This window comes from Electrophorus electricus, chromosome 15, assembly GCF_041902795.1.
Source record: "Electrophorus electricus isolate QZ-2024a chromosome 15, ASM4190279v1, whole genome shotgun sequence".
Lineage (NCBI taxonomy): Eukaryota > Metazoa > Chordata > Actinopteri > Gymnotiformes > Gymnotidae > Electrophorus > Electrophorus electricus.
The window spans coordinates 19,668,296-19,676,138 of NC_137511.1; the positions used below are offsets into that span (position 1 = coordinate 19,668,296).

Genomic DNA, 7,843 nt, shown 5'->3' on the forward strand with positions numbered 1-7,843 from the left:
GACTTGAAGGGTCAGAACCAATATATATTCTCTATTGTTAGCAATATGTTGATATATTTTCTTATTTGAATAGCTAACTTCAGATTCTATAGTAAAAGGTTTCAGTGATATAGGATATAATATTGTTGTGTATACTGTCGTGGAGCACAATTATTAGGCAAGTTGTATTTTTGAGGATGCATTTTATTATTGAACCACTACAGTGCTCTCTGTCAATCCAAAAATGTTAATAAACCTCAAATCTGAATATTTACGTGAGGTTTTGGCTTTCTTAGAAGAATATCTATGTGTGCATAAATATTCCGCAACTATTATTGTGCAGAATTATTATGCAACTAAATGAAAAACTGACATTTTCCCATCTCACTTGTCGATTTTCATCTGTTAAAGTGAGAATAATAAACAAACAACTCAAAATTTACAAATAAACATTTCTGACATTAAAAAAAAATCAGTGACCCATATAGCCACCTTTCTTTTCTTTTCATAAGCCTCCCATTGATTCGGTCAATCTGTTGACGATCAACTTTTTGTGCAGCAGCAACCATAGCCTCCCAGCAACTGTTCAGAGAGCTGTACTATTTTCCTTCACTGTAAATCTCCCATTTAAGAAGAGCCCACAAATTCTCAATAGGGTTTAGGTAAGGTAAGGGCCATGTCATTATTTCATCTTTCATCTTTAAGGCCATTACTGGCTAGCCACGCAGTGGAGTACTTCGATGCATGCGATGGAGCATTGTCCTGCATTATTCTAGGGTTACTCTGTTTACTCTAGGGTTACTCTCTTATTCTAGGGTTACTCTGTTACTCTAGGGTTACTCTGTTTACTCTAGGGTTACTCTGTTTACTCTAGGGTTACTCTGTTTATTCTAGGGTTACTCTGTTATTCTAGGGTTACTCTGTTTACTCTAGGGTTACTCTGTTATTCTAGGGTTAATCTGTTTACTCTAGGGTTACTCTGGTTATTCTAGGGTTACTCTGTTATTCTAGGGTTACTCTGTTACTCTAGGGTTACTCTGTTTACTCTAGGGTTACTCTGTTGTTCTAGGGTTACTCTGTTATTCTAGGGTTACTCTCTTATTCTAGGGTTACTCTGTTATTCTAGGGTTACTCTGTTACTCTAGGGTTAGTCTGTTATTCTAGGGTTACTCTGTTTACTCTAGGGTTACTCTGTTACTCTAGGGTTAGTCTGTTATTCTAGGGTTACTCTGTTTACTCTAGGGTTACTCTGTTTACTCTAGGGTGACTCTGTTATTCTAGGGTTACTCTGTTTACTCTAGGGTGACTCTGTTATTCTAGGGTTACTCTGTTTACTCTAGGGTTACTCTGTTATTCTAGGGTTACTCTTACTCTAGGGTTACTCTGTTACTCTAGGGTTACTCTGTTTCTTCTAGGGTTACTCTGTTTACTCTGTTTAATCTTCATCTCATTTGTCTATGAACCCATGTTCCAGGAATCAACTGACTTTTACATCTATGTTTTAACAAACTGTAACCAGGTCCCTTATGTTCCTAACAAGTACGTTCTGTCATGAAGAGTGGCGTGGCTTGTACTGTGTTTAAGACATGCCTTAAAAAAAGCTGATAACTGGGTAACTGTGGTCTGTATAAAGCATATAACACAATGCATCTCACGTCTGTCAATGATAATAGTTCGCTGTAAATTACTTTGTTGATTAAACCTAGATTTTCCATCCTAACTGCAGACACTCTGTCACTAATATAAGCCTTCCTGCATATATTACTGTGGAGCAGTTAGTGACTAAACAGAGTCTTTCATGTTAACAGGAACTATCTACCCAGTGTCAGTGTCATATACAACTATTCATACATACTTCTATAAAACATCGAGGTAACACATGCAATATGGGGGAGACAGGCATGTAAGAGGCTAATAGCATTTTAAACAAAAGACATACAGCACAATTCACTGTTGGTAAGAGTTAATAAGAATACCAAATGGTCATGATGGTTATTGATGCATGTGTATTTTGCATGTGAACCATTTTTAATTTTAGATTTTCTGTTTTATAGAGTTGACTATTTTAATTTGCAAAGCAATGATACATGAATCATTGTAGATCAGTGGAGGAAATCCAAATTTAATCTGCTAAAAGTTATATTTTATGTTATAGTAATAGTTGAGGTAAGAAAATATTGAAAAGGATATTTAACACTGGATACCTTTGCAAGGTACTGTTCAGTTCCAATAACAAGCTGTTATTTAGCACAAAAGAAATTAATTGTTTAAATTTAATTATATAATTTGGCCCAAATATTTTTGTCACAAGATATAAGTAAGACAAATCAGTGCATTCAGAACATTCAGTTCATATTATTTTGAAAGTTGATATTGATAGATGTTACAAAATATTTTATTGATACATTAATTGCCCCCATTGTTGAGTAAAGAGTATTTTGCATACATACCTGAATAAATGACTGCAGTTATTAAAGCATATCCTTGAGAAACTGCAGTTTTTTTTATAAATCTTCTGATATTCTCTGTAATAGAATAATGTCAGAGGTTAAAACCATTATGAGCAAAATCATAACATGACTCACTGTGAATCTGTCATCTCAATAAGACACAATTCCCAGATCTTCCATCTGAGTCTTAATGTAGACTTAATGCACTTGGATCCCAAGCATTGCTAATGGATTCATAAGTTAATTACATAGTCTACATAAATATTTTTTATGAGAATGGAAGTATAAGCAGCTTAGTCTGTTTATATTTATAGATACACAAACTGTTGGCAAGCAGCACTAGAACTTTGTGTTCTTGAAGAGAAAGATAAGAATTTGCTCAATCAATTTAGCGATCTAGATGTTTTTAATACTAATAATATTTATGATGATTTAAAATACTAATAATACTACACAGCAATAGCTAACTTTCAAAAACTTGGTTGGTCAGAGTTGCTTCATTGAGTGTTTAGTGTTGTTTCTGTGCACACCACTGTAGTGGCTCCATTATTCTTGAAAACAGTCAAATGTAAATGTTTTTGCATTTTGGAGCACACAAGGATCATAGAAATTACTCAAACATCTACAGCAAGTATCAAATTACACTACAGAGAATTATTTACATGACACTTTTATCCAAAGCAGCTTACAATTATGACCCTTGAGGGTCAAGGGCCTTGCTCAGGGGCCCAGCAGTAACAACTTGGTAGCGGTGGGGCTTAAACCAGCAACCTTTTGAATACAAGTCAACTACCTTAACCACTGACCTACCTGCAGCTAATAAGGTGACAATCATTGTAGAGATAGGGTAGTTGTATTAAAAGGAACAGGGTAGTTAATAAAGTGCATTTCTTTTTATATCTATTCATTAACTTCCATCATTCCCTGAAAGACTGCTTTATATAACATACCTGGAAATGTCTTGAAATGAGAAGTAACCCAAAGCAGGGAAAGAATCCTTAAAAGATTCAGAGCTGAGCAAGTAGCCACCTCAGCAAGAAACCCTGCAGAGAAACCAAATAATTAAATGTTAATGATAAGCCCTTCACAGTCAAAACAGAGTGTTACAGCAACAAAATGATCTTGGGTGGACAACCACATCAGGCCTTTGTGTGTGTCTCTGTAACCCAAAACTAAATGACATAGTCCAAGAGCAGTGAGCTAAGAAATAACTAACAAAATATACAGCAAGGGATAAAGAAGTGAAGTGAGTGGCAGAGGAATTCAGATTGATCAGTGAGAACCAACAACTCATTCTGGCCAGAGTCCTCACAGGAAACATCTAAACACACTTTAGCATGGGAGTTGATGGAGATGGTAATGGGCTGTTCATTAAAACACATGCAGATGAAGCGCAGATGGACGGTCATCCTCTATCTATTAAACTTGCTAACACAATGTGAAATATTACAATAGTTATGTAAAAGTTAGCTATGTTCAGTTAGTTATTTGTGCGATAGCATTAATGTGTTAATGTGTTAATCATTTCACACTGGTAATTTTTCAGTCAATTTTGCATGTTCTAAAAGACTAGTGTAGTACATCAGTTACTGCTTTTGTTGGAAAGACCATTCCTAAAGGTATGCTTCATTAAGGAGTGACAACACTTGCTACATCTGACATCACCAACAATAGTTCCAGAAGAGACATTGGAGCGAATGTAGCCAGTGACTGTTCCTCGTTATTCACATTTCTTGTGCAATGGCGTCCTTGACCTAATGTACGTTGATTACCTACTGTACATTTTAGTTAAGAGTACATGTTTGGCCATTGTCAATGTTTGCTTGAGATCTAACTTAGAATTGACTGTTATAAACACATTACGGTATTAGCCTACTGAGTTGCTAATTTTATACTCTTATTATTCCTCACTAATGATGTTCGTAATGTTATCTTGTCAAACTAGTTTTAGAACTTCACATGCAAGAATATAGAAGGACTACCACATTCTCCCCTTCTAGAGGGCACTGATGGAAACCTAATTAATTAATGCATATTCATATTGCATAGCAGATTCACTGTGAATATATTACTCTATACGAATGACTAGCACTGATGATGATGGAATGATTATTGGAATGTATGTTCTGTTTTCTTATTCCAGACCGTACTTCTCATGCTCCATACTTCACTCTTCATATCCTCTACATACTTCTCACTTCATATTTTACACCTCAAATACTTAACCTTTTGTCTAAAATGAATAAACCTGAGCCTGTGTGTTAATGTGCATAGTGAATGCCTAATATGTTGCATTGTTGAATTTTATTAAAGAGTTGAATATCACTACTAACACTCCAGTGTTCTGACTGACACTCTGAAGGAGGACAAATCCCCCCTTAGAACCTGCCTCATTATGCAGTCCACTTGCCTTACCTGTATCAAACAGCTTTATCTTGGTGAATAAGCAAATTTCTTGCATTTTTCAAACAGCCAGGAAATGAAAATGAGATTTTTACAATTTTCAGCTGACCTAGACATCTGTAGTACTGGCAAAAATTAAGGAACCACTCCAAGTTTTCATCTCTAACAAGAAGTCACTCTTATTGCATGTTTACGGATTTGTGAATCAAGCGATATCAAAATGTTAAAATTTAACAATGTATCCTGTTTTTGCTATATTGATATTATTACAGTTAACATAACAATAACTAAAAAGTATAAAATATTAACTACAAGTACCTACCCTCGGTCACACCCCAAAGGATGAAGGCAAGGGCCAAAGCAATGGTTGGACAGCAGACAAATGTGCACTGTAGAGCCAAGTCTGATTTGGTGTTTTCTGTAGAGGAGATAAAACATGTGCATACAACTTCAAAGCGTCAACTTCATTAATATGTTTCATAACTTCTTAATTTTAGGAATAATCAAATCAACCTGACTTACTGTTATTTTTTATAGAAGTGTATGCTGCGTAGCCTAGCACAAGTAGAAGTACAAATGCCAGGATACAGAAACACAACACCCCTGTGTGCATACTGGAAAAACCTGTGTGGCACAGAAATCAGTGCTTATACAATGTCATTCAAATGTAAAAATGAAAAATGTGAATGAAAAACAGAACCACTCCTGACTTGTGTAATTGTATTTTCTATTATACTAATTTGTGCTTCTAGCTGTGTTGTTTGTTTTTCAAAATTTGCATGGTGATGCTACTTTTTGAAATGCCAGGCAATGCATTAACAAAAAAACAAAAAAACAAAAAACAAACAAACAAACAAACAAAAAAATATATATATTAATGGGCTACACCTAACAACTATCTTGGCAGTTAAAATATCTATTGATTGTTGAGGCGACTAATCAGCTATTCAGATTGTAGGTTTCACAATTAATAAGTGGATCTTATTTAAAATTTTAAAATTTAAAAGAAGGACAAGCAAAGTATCAGCAAGAGAATAACAAAACTACAGCACTTTTCCTTAATCACATAAACTATCCATCTAAATGTCAAAGAAATAAAGAGGGCGATGGGGTGAGAGGACAAACATAAACACACCCACAAATGATTTGAATTAATTCGAATGCAACCCACATTGGGCAAGCATGCACAATCACAAAATGTTTTGTGATTTAGAAACTTGTGCACTCAACAGCAACACTCTGTGCAACTGTAAATGTTGCCATGGTAACAATGCAACGTTTAAGATGGCAAATTTAGAGCAGTACTTTATCTGCCATACAAAGAAAAAAATTATCTCAGTACAGAACCTGAGATTGTTTAGGATTAAACTATGTGGAAAACTGCACTCACACTGCTACTGTGATGTTAACAGACATTTCCATATCATTCCCACAAGAATGTCAGAAAGTAAATATTTTCTTTCTTGTTTTAATACCCTTGGATTAAGTTACTAATATTCCAATTCCACTGCAATTATTTAGTATGTTTGATGGAATTAATTTATTGATCAAGAAAAAAGTATTTCAGAATGTAAAATGTTAGAGCTCATAACATGGATTAAAGTGGCTAATTTTAACATTAACACTAGATATCTATCTAGCTAACTAATTTATTGAGACGAGTCTTCATCATCCATGTTCTTCCACTTCAGATGCTCCAGCGTAACTGATGTCCTTGAGTAGATGGAGCTCAGATATGCAGGGATTCCTGACAGTGCTTCTGGTTTAAACAGATTATGGTTTAAACAGTGTTGGATTCTGGCTTGCTATTGTTTTTACCCTCTTGCTGTAAAATCATTAATGGAGTCATAGCTCCTGAGCAGATGGATATTTGTACATTCCTCAAGTCCCAGCAGTGATTCACTACATATCTGTTAGGTCATGTTGTGCTCCAGCTCCCCTACATCACCCACATGCTTTGCACCACACCGAGAACAAAAATGCTTACTCACCCAGCTGCTGTACTTCCACTGTGGTGTTAGCTGATAGGTCTTCATGGAATACTTCACATATGTAGAAGCCTTTGTCTTCAGTCTGAATGTTCTTCAGCCTAAGCGAGAAGTTTCCTTTGTGGATTTCCTCACGGCTGAAGAGCTCAACTCTGTCTCTGTATGTTTCATGGATTGACTCTGGCACAGTCTGACCATTTATAAATTGCAACACTACCATGTCTTCATCTGTTTTCCTTTTCTTCCATGAGACTTCTTCAAGCTCCTCAGGAGGGATGTGGGAGTGTACAGAGCAGTTCAGAGTGCTGTCCTCTCCCGCATATACAGAAACAACATGACCTCCAGACACAGTCAAATACACTAGAAGAATAATCATTTGAAATATTAAAGTACAGTTGTAAAGTCTCAGATCAGACAATAAAATTGCACAATATATTCAGTTAATTGGCAGCTCTGAAAACTAAAACACAATATTTAAAGTATAGACAACTTCATTTTTCAAGAGAACAATTTAAACTGTGTGACAATAATTGTGTGAATATGTGAAAAAAATAATGTTATGATTCACCCACCACTCATCATTATTTCAATCAAAGTTTCATTAGATTCCTGGTTTCTATAAACAACACACTTGTAAACTCCTGTATCCTTAGTGGTCACATCTTTAAGTAAGAAAGAAAAGTTTCCATGGGCAATCTCCTTAGTAAAGAAATGTGCCCTATAATTGTAAGCCTGGTCCTGAGACTCTGGTTGACTCTCTCCATCTTGGAACAAATGCACTACAGTTTCAGAGGCTGTTCTTCTCCACTCCACTTCCAGCTCTTCCACTGGTATGGGAGTTTGAACAAAACAGGGCAGCATCACCGAGCCTCCAGGTTGGACAGCCAGAGGACCAGAGGGGCCCAACACATGGAACCCTAAAATAAATTGTAATAAAAGTAATTTTGTTAATGTTTCACTTTTACATTTAAAATATTTAAACAATCATTCATTGACTCCCTGGCTGTATGCACTCTAACCCCT

General features: G+C 35.6%; 1 long non-coding RNA gene across 1 annotated transcript; it reads right to left on the bottom strand.

Moving 5' to 3' along the window:
• Positions 1 to 5,156: 5,156 nt before the first annotated feature.
• Positions 5,157 to 7,173, bottom strand: LOC145651395 (uncharacterized). The gene is made up of 3 exons (XR_014117337.1): positions 6,824 to 7,173; positions 5,355 to 5,456; positions 5,157 to 5,250 (listed from the first exon to the last, which is right to left on the bottom strand). It is a non-coding gene; the product is annotated as an uncharacterized LOC145651395 (long non-coding RNA).
• Positions 7,174 to 7,843: the final 670 nt, after the last annotated feature.